At 38.9% G+C, this 16,508-nt stretch overlaps 1 protein-coding gene across 2 annotated transcripts in view; it reads left to right on the top strand.

The window, feature by feature from the left end:
- The window catches only part of VWC2L (von Willebrand factor C domain containing 2 like), a 115,024-nt gene that overhangs the window by 3,998 nt on the left and 94,518 nt on the right, over positions 1-16,508 (top strand). The gene's annotated exons all lie outside the window — the stretch shown is intronic.

Raw genomic sequence — 16,508 nt, 5'->3', positions numbered from 1 at the left:
TAGGGTTTCCATTTAAACTAATGTTTAAGTGTATACTTTTCTGTTCAAAATCCTTGGATGAAATAAAGCCCAGAGCTATGAATTAGCTCAAAGAAGTATGTCAGTCCAAATATTTCTTCTAAAAATATATATTAGACTTCTTGTTTCTTGCATCACAGGTATATAATATAGACACCACTTTAGCTGTTTGGCTTACTGAAACTTAGTGAAAGAAATGCAAAGTTGTTCAATGAAGCAAACAAAATATATAATGTGCAACAAGGGATGTCTGGCCTAGTAATAATATTTCTGAAAATATTTGATTAATAATAAGCTAAGTGTCTGCAATGTGACATTGCTTCAAAAAAGGCAAATGTAATATTAGACTACATACTGTAACAGAAATATAGTTTTAAAATTATGAAAGAAAGTTGCTCCATTTTATTTTCATTAACCAGATCCCAAATACTATCTTAAGTTATAGACACTAGGCTTTTGGAAGAATTCAGGCAACATGGAATATGCTTAGAAATAACCAAGGAATATGATCAAGGGGTTAGATGTCAAGTCCCGTGAGAAGAGTTTGAAGGAATTAGAATGTTTAGTCTAAAAAACACTCAGGGAGAATGTGACACTGTGACAGTATTCTTCAAATATCCGAATGGATGTCACATGAGGAAAGTGAAATGATTCTCTGTCATGTCAGAGTAGCAATAAGGGATTAATTTATAGGAAAACAAATTTGCCTTCACTGAAGTATTCAAACAAAATGGACAGTCATCTGTCATGTATGCTTTCATCTGAATTCCTGCCCAAAATGATTTTTGCTCAAGGGTTCTTTAAGCATAGTTCTCCAAGATTTCCATTCCAAAGCTTGAATGAAATTTTTTAGTGATGCTACCAATATGGCCCTAACATTCCTCATTTTGTTCTCCATATAAAGACATATTTTAGATTTAATGACTCTTGGTATTTACTATCAATTATATATTATTTTAAAGATTATTTGTTATGGCTCTTTGCTCCTTCCATCAGGATAATAAAGAAGAAAACTGCTATTTTACTCATGTCATTGCAGAAAAATATTCATAATCAGTAATTTGCACATTGTGGGCACAATCTAGGCAAATTTAGTTAAGAGGCTAAAAAGATTGTAAGAGAAATTATAATTCCAAGGCATTCTTATTCCAGATTGCTTTGTTCCCCTGCTGTTCCTTGTCAGTAAAATCACTGGGGAAGGGTGATTTTGTCTTCTTCATTTCTTAAGCAAACTTACTCCAAGTTGCTGCAGCTCTTACTAACATGGTTCTGTCATTGAGAAATGTGAAAAGTACTTCCAAAGCACAGTGCATTGCAAACCATGTACTACTCCTATATGAAATCCAAAAAAAAACATTTCAGGGGGATGAAAATAATTTAATAAATAAAAAATATTTTGATAAAATAAAATTTCAGTAAGACAACTAAACATATTTTATTACAATAAATGAAAATTGGAAAAGAACCATATTTTCTCTTTCTCACACAGGTCATAATATGGAATAACTGGGAATTCTTATGTGTATGAAAAAATTATCTGCTTTAGGATATTTCAAATACCTTCTTCAAATTTCCAGTCAGCTCTGATGGTCAGTTCTAGCGGAAATTGTTCACCCCTTCCCATTATTATTAGAGAATTACTAAACACTATTGGTTGGATTGTTGTGAACATTGCTATGAAGATCTTGTCATGAAAGTTTGAATGTGTGAACTCATATATGCTATTTGCATAACTGTAACTCCATAAAAGCATGGCTGAATACTGTTGTTTTGATGTTGCAATTTGTTCACATGAAATGGTTCTCCATATAGGATAAGTAATCACCTTTCAAAATAATAAATCCACTTCAGTTTGCAATTTAAGATACTACAGCACAAATTGCCCGAGCTATATAAAGAATCCTTCCAGTAATGATATGTGGGAATGGCCTTGAGAGACAGGACAAAGGGGACACAACTAAAGGAGTAACTGAGAAATTCTTGCAGTGGAAGAAGCTCAGAAGAGACCTTCCCTAGTTTGAGGGTTGCAAAGAGGGTGGGGAGACCCAGGTATGCTCAGATCTGCAAGATTCGATTAAGGCAACCTTGTAATAAAGTAGAATTAGCTCTCTGATCATGTTTTCTGTCTACCTTGTAAGACTGACACTTCCTCACAAAGAAACTTGCATATGAATTAAGCTGAAATATCAGTGGACAAAAACTCATCAGACTAAGTAATCAGTGGAAATTGACATTCTACATCTGGGAGAAATGAACTGGGTTGTTGATTAGTGAAATTATTTATCCAGTAAAATAACATTTTGAAATAAATCTTTCCACATATGACAGCTTCTGACTTGCATGCTTATTAAGAATATTTCAGTGAAAATATTCCAATTATGGACAAAAATCTACTTATAAATAGATTCCAAAATAAAATAATCCAAAGAAAAGTATCTTATAGACCAGGGGTCACCAACCTTTTCGACCTCAGGGACCACCAAACTCATACTTTTAAATCCCAAGGACCACTAATACGATTTTTTTAAAAAAAGATAATATATTTAATATAAAAATTATGTTTATATTAAATATAAATTTAATATTTAAAAATAATTATATATATATATATAATATATATATATATATATATATATATATATATATATAATAAAAATGCTTATTTAATTATAACAAAATCGTAAGTGTTTAATCATAACTGTGGGCAGAGCAAAGGGAAAGGACGGGCCTCTCTCATCCTTGCGGGGGGGGGGGGACAGGGAGGATTTAAGAAGCCACATGGTGCCTGGAAGCTTGGAAGATCTGGATGGGGAGGAACTGGCTCCCCCTCAAATGGAAGAAAAGCATGTCTCCCTCCTTCGCCAGGTGTGGCTGCATGGAGTTGGGGGAGGGAAGGAGGGCCGGGCTGGAAGTGCTGACGAAGATGGGCTCCTAATAACCAGGCAACACCCTCCCTTTGGCCTCCACACAAGAGGACTCCCCGAGGCTAAGCTCCTGGTTTCTCCCACCGCTTCCAAGCAGAGAAGGATCCCTCCCTGTGTGGAGGCTGAAGGCAGGGTGTTGAGCCCAGAAAAGCTGGAGCTCTCGCCTGCACAAACAGGCTAGTTATTAGGAACCCATCTTCCTCGGCGCTCTTTTGGTCTGTGCATTTGGTCTCTCCCCCCCCTCCCCCGCACCCCATGCCAAAGGAAAGCCAGCTGGGCTTCTCCTTCCCTCCTACCCTTCCCCCTGCTCCCTTCCCATCACTCAATCCAACTTCAGGACAGAGGAGAGCCCGCTGGAAATGTGTGTTGGCATTTCCAAACACCTTCCTCCGGGCGCTCGCCCTCAATTCTTTGCATTCCTCCAGGCCTGGCTTGCTGAGGCGGGGGAGAGCAGCCCTGATCTCTCTGCTGCCCTCCCACTCCCAGGAAAAGAAAGCAAGCAGAAATTGCTCCTGCTGGGGGAAAGAGCGGAGATCGGAAGGCGCAGGCAACAGAAAACGGCACTTTTCAAAGGCGGCAGCTTCTGTTTTCTCTTGCCTGTGCCTTCTTCGATCTGAGTTCTTTTGCCCCAGTGAGAGCTATGCTTCTGCTCGCTTTTCCTGTGCTTTCCCTGGGCAGCGATGGCTGGGGCCATGGGGGGGGGGGCAGCAGAGCAGAGCGCCGACAGGGACGAGAAAACTGATGCCGATGCCCCATTCCGGACCTCTGAATTGGATAGTGAGCACAGACTTGCCCACTCCCACCATCACCAGCCAGTACTTTTCCTGCCCTGGGCCGTCCCTACAGTCCGTGGCCATAGAGGAAGAGCCCAGGCCAGGAGAGGCAAACTGGAAGGTGTGGGAGTGCCGCACAAATGCAAGTAGTCTGGCACTCCTGCACTTTCCAGCCATCTCCATTGCCGCTTCAGCATGCCTGTGCCGCCAGCCCTCTCTTGCTGCAACAGCACCATTACCTTGTCCTGGGCGGTGAAGGCTGTGCTGATTTTTGCAGGTTTGCGCTCAGCCAAAGGGTGGGAGCCAGCGGGTGGGTTAAGCCTGAATTAATTGCTTTGGGGGGTGCTTTGTGGGGACATTTCTTTGTGGGGACATTTCTCTGCGGGACACCAAAATTTTCTCATGGACCACTGTTATAGACTTACATGAGCTTATAACTTGCATTGGGAAAAGTTTGAGGGTTGCTTTGTGCTAACTACCCTTCTAGATTTTCACAAAGAGGTCAACCTCTGCACCTCTGGCCATTTTAGTTGGAGGAGTGGACAAGAGGAAATTTTATGTCAGGCAGAGGGACGGGTTGTCTCAAAGAAGCCCAGTCATAAAGCAATAATTGAGTCTCCGGTATTTCTAGGCAATAATAAAATAAGAAAAAAGAGAGAAATTTTATACATTTCAAAGATGTGTTTTTAGCATGACACACCAAAGTGGCAACTGTGAATTTACAATTCCTCTTTTCATTTTATAGTTCTGGCAACACAGAGCAAGATTCTACAATATAAATTAAGAATACTGTAACAGGATTGCCCAATCTGTGAAGGAAACTAATAACTTTCTACAAATATGAGGAACAAACTGAAAAATTAGTTTAGTTCATGGCCAATGTATGCACAATTATTTACCTAAGGAAAAAGGAGTAGTTGAACAGAGATTGGTAGAAATCAAACAACTGTATTCAACAGGAAAAAATGTTTTGAGAACTACAATGGTATCTCAGTACTCATCATAAATTGGTTCTAGGAGGTACAATGAGTACCAAACAAATTTCTCTCCTAAGGATTAATGTAGTGAGTCATAAGGAACCCTGATAAGTTCTAGCTTGTGCATTGAGTACCAAACGTATGATGAGAACCTGGAAAAAATGTTTACAAAATGCATTGAATATCAAATTTGAAGAGTTTCAAAACAGTTGAGTACCAAGGTATCACTGTACTGGAATTCCTTCAGCTAGAACATAGACAATGAGCACATTTGGAATTTGGATGGCTTGTTAGGGTGTCCTCACAAAAGAGCCTCCATCCTGGATGTGTTTGAAACAGTCAGAACAGTAGTAGCATGGAGAGGTGGAATCTCAATACACACCCACAGTGATCATGCTCTTTAATATCCAATCTCATTCCTATGTTTCTGGTGCTCAGAAACATTTGTAAATGAAGTTGATACCACAGTTTGGTTCTTGATTTTGGAATATGATTTTGGCCCATTCAGCTATTTTTCAAACATCTTGAAGAAAAAAAAGTTTGGTAGGTTGGGGAGCCCAATAAACCCCCTGGAAGTAGCTGCAGAACACTATTAGTCATGGGCATATATACTTCAGATGTGCCATCAGAATGCTGTGGGTGCTTCATCACGGAAAATTTTAAAGAAAAAATTGAACAGCCACTTGTCTGAAATGAGTCTAGGGTCTCCTGTTTGAGCAGGGGGTTGGACTAGAAGAACTTCAAGATCCCTTCCAACCCTATTCTGATTTTCTTCTCTTACTCAGTGAGCTGTTTAATAAAATATAATATCCCCCATTCGGCTTCATTTCTCCAACAATAGAAGGGGAAATGAAACAGACAATCCATAGTGCCCAATACTCTCAGGTATAGTGTCAATTGTTTTTGGAAGATGGTTAAAGTGAACTAATATAACTTTCAGTGGGAATCTATTCCAGAGGACCAGGACTTGCCACAGAAAAGCAGCACCTACCAGGCTCAGTATCCACCTCACCTCACCTCCCATAGTCAGGGAACTGGCACTGCTTTTCCCAGCAAAATTAAGTACTTTTGCAAAATTAGTCAGTAGGATGGATAGGGTTGTTTGATCTCAGCTTTTGTTTTAAAACAGGACTCTTTTAACAACATGTTTTCTCCCAGTCCAAAGTTTGAATTATCAATAATGAGATTAAAGTTAAACTAATTAGAATGAGTTTGTAATTTTGTGGAAATAGCCACAACATGATTCCATTGGTAGTAATAATGGTGGGAATTGTATTCAAATGGCTTCTTGGCATTCTTTTTTATTCATATAAATATATATTTTAGTATATTTTATACTTGTTCTTGCTGATCAAGTCAAAAATGTAATCTCTAGGTTTATATTCTAACCAGAATTGTCATGGCGAGGCTTATCAGAAAAATGGCTCCTGTCATCATATACAGGCTGCTGGCATAAGGCAAGCATTTCAGTGCTCAGAAGAAGAAATCTTAACTAAATATTCTGCCATAAAGTTACCCAAACATGAATGTGCAATTTTAAACAGGACTTGATCAATGCAGTCTACCTAAGAGAGAATGTCTCAAGGGATGCAGTTTATCTTCAAGTGCAGCTCAGCAGGATAGACACATTCTGATTTCTATGTTTACATATAATACATCCCTGCTTTTTCATCTTAAGTTTGAAAACAGAAAGAAAAATAACAACTTCCAGATTTTTTTCAACCAAAAGCAGTTGTAAGCTGCATATATCTTTTGTTGCTAGCTATTTGCATGTAGTAATCAAAGACACATCTTGTGGTAGTGGTGGTCAACACATTCTAATTTTGTGTGGTTTAGTATCATTCATATAATTTATATCCCCACTGTCTACCTGCTGAAACATAATTTACTCATCTTACAGATAGTACATAAATAAGTCATATTTATTATTCTGAAATGAAATAGACAAATAGCCAGTATAAACTACATAACTAAGTATTTTGAATCAAAATCAAAAATAAATTAACAAAATATTTCATAAGTGTTGATATAACATGGAAAAAATATAGATTAGCTTTCAGTACGAAAAATGCCCATCCTACCTGTAGTGTGACAAATGGAACATCTGTATGTTTTATTGTGTTTAGTATGAAGAGCTGTTGTTTTCAGATGAGTATAATAAAATCTAGTTTTGATTGTTGCAACAAACTCTCCCATCTTCTAGCTAATAGCTGTCTTAATAACCTTGTCAAACACTAATGACCAATTAATTATGAGAACATTTGTTTTAGAAATATCAAACATCTGCTCCCTTGCTAAGTCTCCATTAAAAGGTTTCAGTCAATTATATTAACAAATGTTTGTGCTATAAGTATAATGCTTTTCATGTAAGTGTGTATTTTCCCAGGCAATTTAAGACTGTAAGCAGCCACTAACATATAGCAAAACTTTGGCAAAACATTATAATCAATTCTGTTTCCAAGGCTGAAATGTATCATTGGTAATTGGTCTTTTTAAAATCTGCAGCATACTTTAAGTTCAGAACTCCAATGTATTGCACTTGATAGCCTGGCTGACCATCTCTCCATTCTCTTTTGAAAAATCCTGGAGAACAGATAAAGTAGTTGAAGGATAATCTTGTCCCTAACAGGGGAGAAAGGAGATTGACTAGTTTGCACTGAAGTCTTGGAAGAGTCTAAAGCAGGGGTGTCCAAACTTTCACCTTCCCTGGGCCACATTAGAAGATGAAAATTTGGTTTGGGCCGCATATAATAAATTATTATAAAATAATTATATTATAAAATTATATAATACATTATAAATTATTTTTATTATTTATTATTAATTATTTATTAAAAATTATTTATTTTTTATTAATTTTCCGGCCAAATTTTGCGGGGGGGGCGGCGGGGGCAGAAGCGGCGACGGCGTGGGCGGTGGTGGGGCAAAAGCAGCAAAGGCGGCGGCCGCCTTTTCTGTTGCTGCTTGGCGTGGCGCTCGCCTCACCCCGCCTCGCGCCTGCCTCTCCTCCTCCTCCTCGCTGGCTCTTGCCAGAAGGTTGGGGTGGGCACTGGGCCGCATTACGAGGCAACCTGGGCCGCATGCAGCCCGTGGGCCGCGGGTTGGACAAGCCTGGTCTAAAGCAAATGGTGAAAGTAAACAATATGTAAGCACCATGCAAACCTATTAGGGGAGGCTAGCATCGAATTGTCAGGAATAAATCTTGGCAGTCTAATTGCATCTTCTTTATGGATTAGGGAGAACCTGACATAGATTGCCGGAATACTACAGACATAATATGTCTTTACTTCAGCAAATCAAATGATGAAATTTCCATTTGGATTATCAAGTATGAGCCAGTGATTAAGTGATAACTGTCTCAAAAATCACAATTAAAAGAATTCTCTTCTCTTTTAGGAATGTATTGAGGAATATATTGAATTGGGAAGGCATATTGTTTGGTTTTGCCCCCAACACTGTAGAACATTTTTTTAGGAATGCCATGTATGGAATAAAGAGAATACTTATGAAATGACAAACAGTACGTCGTATTTTCAAAGATGGAAAGAAAATTTAAATCATCTTGCTAGGTAAGAAAAGTAGGCTGAAAGCAGTTTCTAACCCCTTTCACCATCTTGCTGGCTGAGATAACTGGGAATTGTTGCAGTCTTGATGATATAGATGATTAAATACATAGATTGATTTGTATTCATTTTGTTTGCAAGTATAATAAACGGGACAAGCTGCTAAAATATTGGAGTCAAATAGCAGAAAAGAGGTTTCTTTCTTCCCAAATCTATGACAGTCCTAACCTAAATCTATTTAATATGCCTTAGCAAGAGAAAAAAAACAATGAAAGGAATGATAAGATTTTATCTCTCTCCATAAATGGGCAGGCATACACAGTGTCCCCCAATTTGCTTTCCCTTAAAAAGTGCTTTGCTGAAAGTGTTACGCGAACATCCTAAAACTGTTTGGCATTGAAGCTACTCCGTCATAATGACCTGCTCAATTTTTACAAAAAACAGGTTCTTAATTAATGTGCACATGCACACATGCGCACACACATATCCCAGTTTTCAAAAGAACCTTATCCTCCTCCTAAAAGCAGTGAGTAGTAGCATCCCATGTAGCAACTGGATTAGTGGTGGTTTTCTTAAAAATAAAGAGTTCTGTAACGTCTAACATTCTGTACATAACTTGAATATATGGGCAGATGAAAGTATTTTAGTAACGCACCTTCTTCTCTGCAAACCTGCTAGCTTACAGTGCAACACCCAGCTTCTGAAGCCAGACAAGAGAAACTGAACATGTCAAATGGAAGCACATGATTTTTAGCTCCCTCTCGACAGAACTGTGGTGACACAGGGCCCATGCAAGAGTATCTGAAATTGCTATATTTCTGTCATGGCTGATAAAAGCAATGCATATTCAAGAAGGGCATGTCAGACAATGAACCGTAATAACTGTAATAATACCTATATTAAAAGTAAATTATTTAGTAGCTGTCATTATCACAGTCAACTGCCTGTCTATGTACTCCTCTGATGTTCCTCTGAAAAGAAGCACTGCTATCAGGCATTCAACAGAAAGGTTGCAGTTGGTTAACAAGAAAAACAAAACAAATCAAGTCTGAGGGCCGTATCTAACAAGCCAGGTTTCTCCAGCCAGGATGTTGGAATGCTGTGCAGGATCGCTGGCTGATTCACAGCCCACCAGACAAAGTAACAATGTGTGACAGTTGAGGTGTGCTGCTGCCCAATCGATCAGAATGTCAGGAGGGAGGGAAGTAAGGAGACAGAGAGCCCCCCCCCTCCTCCTGCCTACAGGCCAAGGAAATGCATAGATATTCCTGTATCTGTAAAACCTGAGATTGTGGTGAGAATTTTGGGAGGGGGGCACTATGCACAGCATTATTATTTTTTTAATCCCCTGACTTTGTGTTAAGTGTAGTTTTACCTTGAGTCACTTTGAGAAACTGCAGACATAAATCAAATGTCCAACCAAGAGCATGGGTTACAGTGGTGGGATTCAAAAATTTTTACTACCGGTTCTGGGGACGTGGCTTGGTGGGCATGGCAGGGGAAGGATACTGTAAAATCTCCAGTCAGAGGTGGGATTTGCTGGTTCTTCGAACTACTCAACATTTCCGCTACCGGTTCTCCAGAACTGGTCAGAACCTGCTGAATACCACCTCTGATGGGTTGTGCTTTGCTTTCAGCAGAATGTACTGAATTGTTAAACCCATCCTCAGATATAGCTTAACAGAATTGAAAGAGACCTTGTAGGTCATCTAGTCCAACCCCCACCCAAGCAGGAGATCCTACACCATTTCTGACAAATGACAGTCCAATCTCTTCTTGCAAGTCTCAAGTAATGAAGCTCCCACAACTTCCAAAGGCAAGCTGTTCCATTGGTTGATTATTCTCACTGTCAGAAAAATTATCCTTATTTCTAAGCTGAATCTCTCCTTGATCAGTTTCTATCCTTAGTCCTTGTCTGGCCTACAGGTGCCTTAAAAATAGCTTGACCCCCTCCTCTCTGTGTCAGCCCCTCAAATATTGGAAGACCACTATCATGTCTCCCCTGGTCCTTCTCTTCACTAGACTAAGCCAGGCCCAGTTCCTGTAACCGTTCTTCATATGTTTTAGTGTGCAGTCCCCTAATCATCCTGGTTGTCATGTTCTTCTCAACATCTTTTTATAGTGTGGTGACCAAATCTGGATGCAGTACTCTAGGTGTGGTCTTGCTAAAGCTTTATAGAGTGATATTAGTACCTCACTTGATCTTGATTGTATCCCTCTATTAATGAAACTTACGATTGCATTGGCTTTTTTGGCTGCCGCTGAACACTGCTGGTTCATATTTAGCTGGTTGTCCACTAAGATTCAAGATCCCTCTCACAGTTTACTGCTATTAAGCTTGTTTTCACCCAGTCTATATGTGTACTTTTCATTTTTTTCCCTAAGTGTAGGACTTTACTTTTCTCTACATTGAATTTCCTTTTGTTAGATAGGACCCAGTGTTCCATCTGGATCTTGGGTCTATCATTAGGATGTTAGCTATTTCTAGATGAAGATATTGAAGATATTGGTTTATGAAGATATTGAAGAGTGCTGGGCCTAGGAGGGAATCTTGTGGTACCCCACTGCTTACTTCCCTCCATGTAGATGTAGTACCATTAAGGACTACTCATTGAATATGGTTTGTCAGCCAGTTGCAAATCCATCTGGAGATGATTCTATCTATCTACTTTTTTCTAGCTTACCAAGAAATAGGTTGTGGTCTACTTTGTCAAATGCCTTGCTGAAGTTTAAGTATATTATGTCCACAGTATTTCTCTGGTCTACTAATTTAATCACTATGTTGAAGAATGAAATAAGATTGGTTTGGCATGATCTATTTTTAACAAACTCATGTTGACTTCTAGTTATTACTTTACTCATTTCTAGATGTTGGCAGATCTGTGGGTTTTTTTAAATTATCTTTTCCAGTATCTTCCCAGGTATTGATGGTAGACTGATTGATCTGTAGTTTCCTGGGTCTGGTTTTTTCCCCCTTTTTTGAAGATGGGAACCACATCAGCTCTTTTCCAGTCCTCTGGTAGTTCCCCAGTGCTCCAGGAGTTTGGGAAGATGTGGTACAGTGGTTCTGAGATAAATCTACCAGCTCCTTTAGATCTCTGGGATGTAATCCGTCAGGTCCTGGTGATCTATATTCATCAAGATCAGACAGGTGTTCGCTTACCATTTTTTTTTGCTTATTTTAATTTTTATTTCTAGTTTTCCTTTTACAGATATAGTTTTAGTAGATTGGACAATTGTTTCTTTTTGCATGAAGACCACTGTGAAGAATGAGTTAAGCAACTCTGCTTTCTCTTTGCTGCCTGTTACTTCCTTGCCATTTTCTCTCTTTAGTGGTGTCAGAGTTTGCCCTAATCCAGCCAGCACACAAGTAAATAATTTAGTATCAGGATTCATTTATAGAAGAAACTTGTTTATATACAATAATATAAAACATGATGCATATATATAATACCCGAAATATTTCTCTTTTTACATTTACATTTCCCTCAGGCTTCCTAAGGGACATTCCTCTAACATTCCACATTCCAATTTGATATAACTTTGTACAGCATAGATGACCTCTTCTGTCATGGGCACCATAAATTGTTGGGTTTTCCAAAGACTTTCCTCCAACATCATCATAAACCCCTGATTACTAAAAGCTAGTTGTTCTTCTTCTCCAGTAGCTTGCAGGCTACCCTCCAGCCTGTAGGGTCCACTGTTGGTATCCATATCTGAGTCATGTTGATTTATTGCCATTAAGTGTTCTGGTGATTTTTTTTACAGGATAGTTCGCCAGTGCTTTCCCTAACCTTCCCCATTTATCCAGGTTTGGGACTGGAATATGGTTGATACATCAACCATGGGGCTGGGTTGTTGCTTTTGACAAGTTGGACAATTTTTTCCTTTGTCTAAAAACAGATGCAAATCATGAAATAAGCAGTTCCACTTTCTCCCCATTATCTTTCATCTCCTTGCCATCTTCTCCCATTAGAATCTGTATCTTTCCTTGACTATTTTGTTTTTTACATGTTGAAACTTATTGCTCTTTTTTTTGACATTTGTTGCATACCGTAGTTCACTCTGAACCATAGCTTTCCTGACTTTGTCTTTGCAGATTTCAGCTATTTGCTTAGTTAACTATTTGTTTTAGTTATGTTCCCCTCTTTCCATTTTTTATACTTGTTCTTTCTCTCTCTTGATTTATCAGAGAGCTCTTTCTGCAACCAGGCTGATTTCATCTGGAGTCTCTTATTTTTCTTTCTCAGTGGTATTGCTCCAGACTGGGCTTTTATAATCTCATTTTTTAGTGCTTCCTGAGTTGTTTCTCCTTTCAGATTTCCATTGATGGAATCCTTCCTAATCATTCTCTAAGTTGTTTGAAATCAGCTCTCTTAAAGTCTAAGAAACTTATTTGATTTTGTTCTATTATTTGTGCCTGTGTTATATGGAATTCCAATATGACATAATCACTCTCCTCCAAAGTGCCCACATCTTGAACCCCCTCTATCTTTTTATCCCTATTAGTAAAAATGAAGTCCAGTATAGCTAACCGTCTGCTTCCCAAAGGGGAAGGGGTCTCCTAGGTTTGTTAGGAATCTGTTTGATCTCCCACTTGCTGCAGCATTTCCCTGTTGAGGTCAGTGTAATTAAAACTGCACACCTGCACACTTTAGTTAACTAATTAGCAAAAAGTTCATCTATTTTCTCTGTTTGGTTGGGTGGTTTGTAATATATACTCATGGCAACGTCATTTTTTTCCCTTTTATATTAACTCAAATGCATCCAAGATTTTCATATTTCATTTTCTACATTTCTGTAGAGGCATGCTTATTTTTTATATAAAAGAACTCCATCTCCTTTTTGTTAGGTCTGTTTCTATTGAACAAATTCATTGAGTGTGGTTGGTCAGCCAGTTACGATTCCATCTGGGTTAGACAAAATCAGAACCAGATAGATTTATAACTGGCTGACCAACTGCACCCAATAAGTAGTCCTGGAACTGCATTTACACGGAGGGAAGTATGCAGTGGGGATCCCAAGGCTCTGTTTTAAGCCCAGTACTCTTCAACATCTTCACCAATGATTTGATGAGGGGATAGATGGGGAACTCATCAAATTTGCAGATGACATCAAGCTGTCAGGAATAGCCAACACTCCAGAAGATAGGCTTAAGATTCAGAAGGATCTTGACAGACTTGAACATTGGGTGCTATCTAATAAAATGAAACTCAATGGTGAAAAAAGTAAGATTCTACATTTAGGCAAGAAAAACCAAATGCACAGATACAGTATAGGTGGTACCTCACTCAATAGTAGTAACTGTGAGAGAGATCTTGGAGTCCTAGTGGATAATCACTTAAATACGAGCCAGCAAAAAAAACCCAACACCTGCCAAAAAAAACCAACACAGTTCTAGGCTACATTAACAGAGGAATAGAATCAAGATCATATGAAGTTTTAGTACAACTTTATAAAGCCTTGGTAAGGCCACACTTGCAATACTGCTCCCAATTTTGTTCGCCATGGTGTAAAAAAGATCTTAAGACTCTAGAAAAAGTGCAGAGAAGAACAACAAAGATGATTAGGGGACTGGAGACTAAAACATATAAAGAACAGTTGCTGAAATTGGGTATGTCTAGTTTAATGAAAAGAAGGACTAGGGGTGACATGATAGCAGTGTTGTCATATCTCAGGGGCTGCCACAAAGAAGAGGGAGTCAACCTTTTCTCCAGAACACTTGAGGGCAGGACAAGAAACAATGGATGGAAACTAATCAAAGAGAGAAGCAATCTAGAACTAAGAAGACATTTCCTGACAGTTAGAACAATTAATCAGTAGAACAACTTGTTTCCAGAAGTTGTGAATGTTTCAACACTGGATGTTTTTAAGAAGAGATTGGACAACCATTTGTCTGAAATGGTATAAGGTTTCTTTCCTCAGCAGGGGGCTGGACTAGAAGGCCTCCAAGGTCCCTTCCAACTCTATTATTCTAATTTAAATCCTGCTAGCAGTACATTCCAGTCATGGAGTTCATGCCACCAGGTTTTTGTAAAGTTAACAGTGTTGTATCTGCCCACACTAGGACTTCAGGTTTGCCCTGTTTATTCCTCATGCTGTGTTAGTGTATAGGTATATGTGTCCTTTTTGACTGATCCTGCATTTGGTTCCTACATCTCCTATTTTGTACATGAGTTACCCTTCTTTCTCATCATTAATGATTGCCTTGAGATTTTATGCTTGAGGTTAGGTTCTAAAAACTGGTCTCCCTCCCTCTCCAGTTCAAGTTTAAAGTCCTTCAGAAAAGCCGAGCCACTTGCTTTCCAAAAATGTTCTTTCCAATTCTTGTAAGGTGTAGCCCATCCCCTGCCAGAGGCCATTCATGTAGGTATTGTAGATCATGGTCTAGGAATCCAGAATTCTCTTGACAGTACCATTCCTTGAACCAGCAGTTTACTTCTTGAATCATCCATCCCTCTTTGGATGTTTCCTCCCATTGCTTTGGCTTTCATGGCTAGCTGCTCATAATCTCCTGATGTTTTCAGAATCTTTGATTTTTGCTCCTGGGAGAAAACATACTCACTAGAACGGTGGTCGCCAACTGGTGGGCCGTGAGAAAATTTTGGTGGGCCACAGAGAAATCTCACCCCCAGAGCACCCCCCAAAGCAATTAATCCAGACTGCGCAGAAATACAAGTCTGCACCGCCCACATGGCCCATGGGAACCCTCCCCGCCCACTCAATACTTACCCAGCGAACTTGCCTGCTAAATTGCTATTTTTCCTTTTTTTTCTGACCATCAGCTGTTCTGCTGTGCTGAGAGATTTAGATTAGCTAGGAAGCAGGAAATGGTTGGATTTTTTGCTTTCTAGCTAGTCTTTAGATCTTCAGCTCTGCTGAAAAACCTCCCTGTGGAACCTCCCTTAGGATTGAAGGTTCTATTATTCAGTGCAGACTCACAGCAAGCAAATTTTATGTGACCGACTGAGCTAGCCGATGGCAGATAGATAAATCACTGAATGATTCTGTGAGCAACTCAATCTGCCTGCCTGCTTTGCCTGATTTGGGGTAAAAGTTGCTCTTTTTTAAAATAAAAAATTCAATATTTACATACATGGTGTGTTGTGAGATAATTTTGTGAGTTTGCTTGCAAGCAAATTTTATGTGACAGACTGAGCTGGCCAATGGCAGATAGATAGATCTCTGAATGACTCTGTGATTCTGTGAGCAACTCAATCTGCCTGCCTGCTTTGCCTGATTTTGGGTAAAAGTTGCTCTTTTTTATAAAAAATTCAATATTTATATAAATATTTATAATATTTACATACAAGCCATGCCCAGCCAGTGACATGACTGCCAAGCCACACCCACAAATTTGGCCATGCCCACAGTTAGTGGTCCCTGAGATTTAAAATTATGAGGTCCAAAAGGTTGGCAACCCCTGCTCTAGAAAGATTACAAATTGCTAATTTTGTTCTTTTGAGTAGTAAATCTCCTATCCCCAACACATCCCTTTCTTTTCTTGGGGAAGTCTGGTCTACTTTTCTTCATATCACTGGTACACTTGATGATGTCTCTTCACCAGATGTTTGCATGCTTTCTTCCAAGGGGAGGCTATGAAATTGATTGCTTAGCTCCAATAGGGCTTGACTGGACTGGACTGGGTTGGACTGCACGGACAATGTTCTTACTTTTTTTTTCTTCTAAGTTGCCATTGGTCTATCTTAAAGATTCATTTTCTCTGGTAGTTAATTGTTCCTTACTGTGTTCAATTTGGTTGCAAGCTTCTTCCTTTAATTGGGTTTTCTCATTTTGTTGTTTGAATCTCAAAGTGGCTAGACTTTTCTCTAAACCCTTTACTTCTTCCTTTGGACCCTTAACTTTTTCCTCAAGTCTTTCAATTGGTTTACATTTGGTACAGATATACTTTGGATCTCCTATGACTATGAATATATGTATGGCACATATTTTGCAAATCACAACACTGTTAGACTTTTTTCCATGACTATGTTATTCTTCTTGTAAATTCTGTTTTGAATGCTTCCAGTAGACCCACTGCAGGGTCTCTTCTTTCATTTAAAATTCAGTTTAATGTAGGGTCTTATTTTTATATAGTATGATTTTATATTATATAATGTCTTCTGGTAGAAACTAAAGATAAAACTGCATTGAGTTTGCATGTGCAATGGACCTATGCCCATGATACTTTTTCTTATTGATTTATAATTTCACTTCTTGATGCCCAGTTTTCTAGAGCTTTCATTAAATGTG

This window comes from Notechis scutatus, chromosome 1, assembly GCF_049901735.1.
Source record: "Notechis scutatus isolate UNSWTSFEM ecotype Mainland chromosome 1, rNotScu1.2, whole genome shotgun sequence".
Classification (NCBI taxonomy): Eukaryota; Metazoa; Chordata; class Lepidosauria; order Squamata; family Elapidae; genus Notechis; species Notechis scutatus.
Note: the sequence above shows the minus strand (reverse complement) of the source record. Positions and strands in the feature narration are given on the sequence as shown.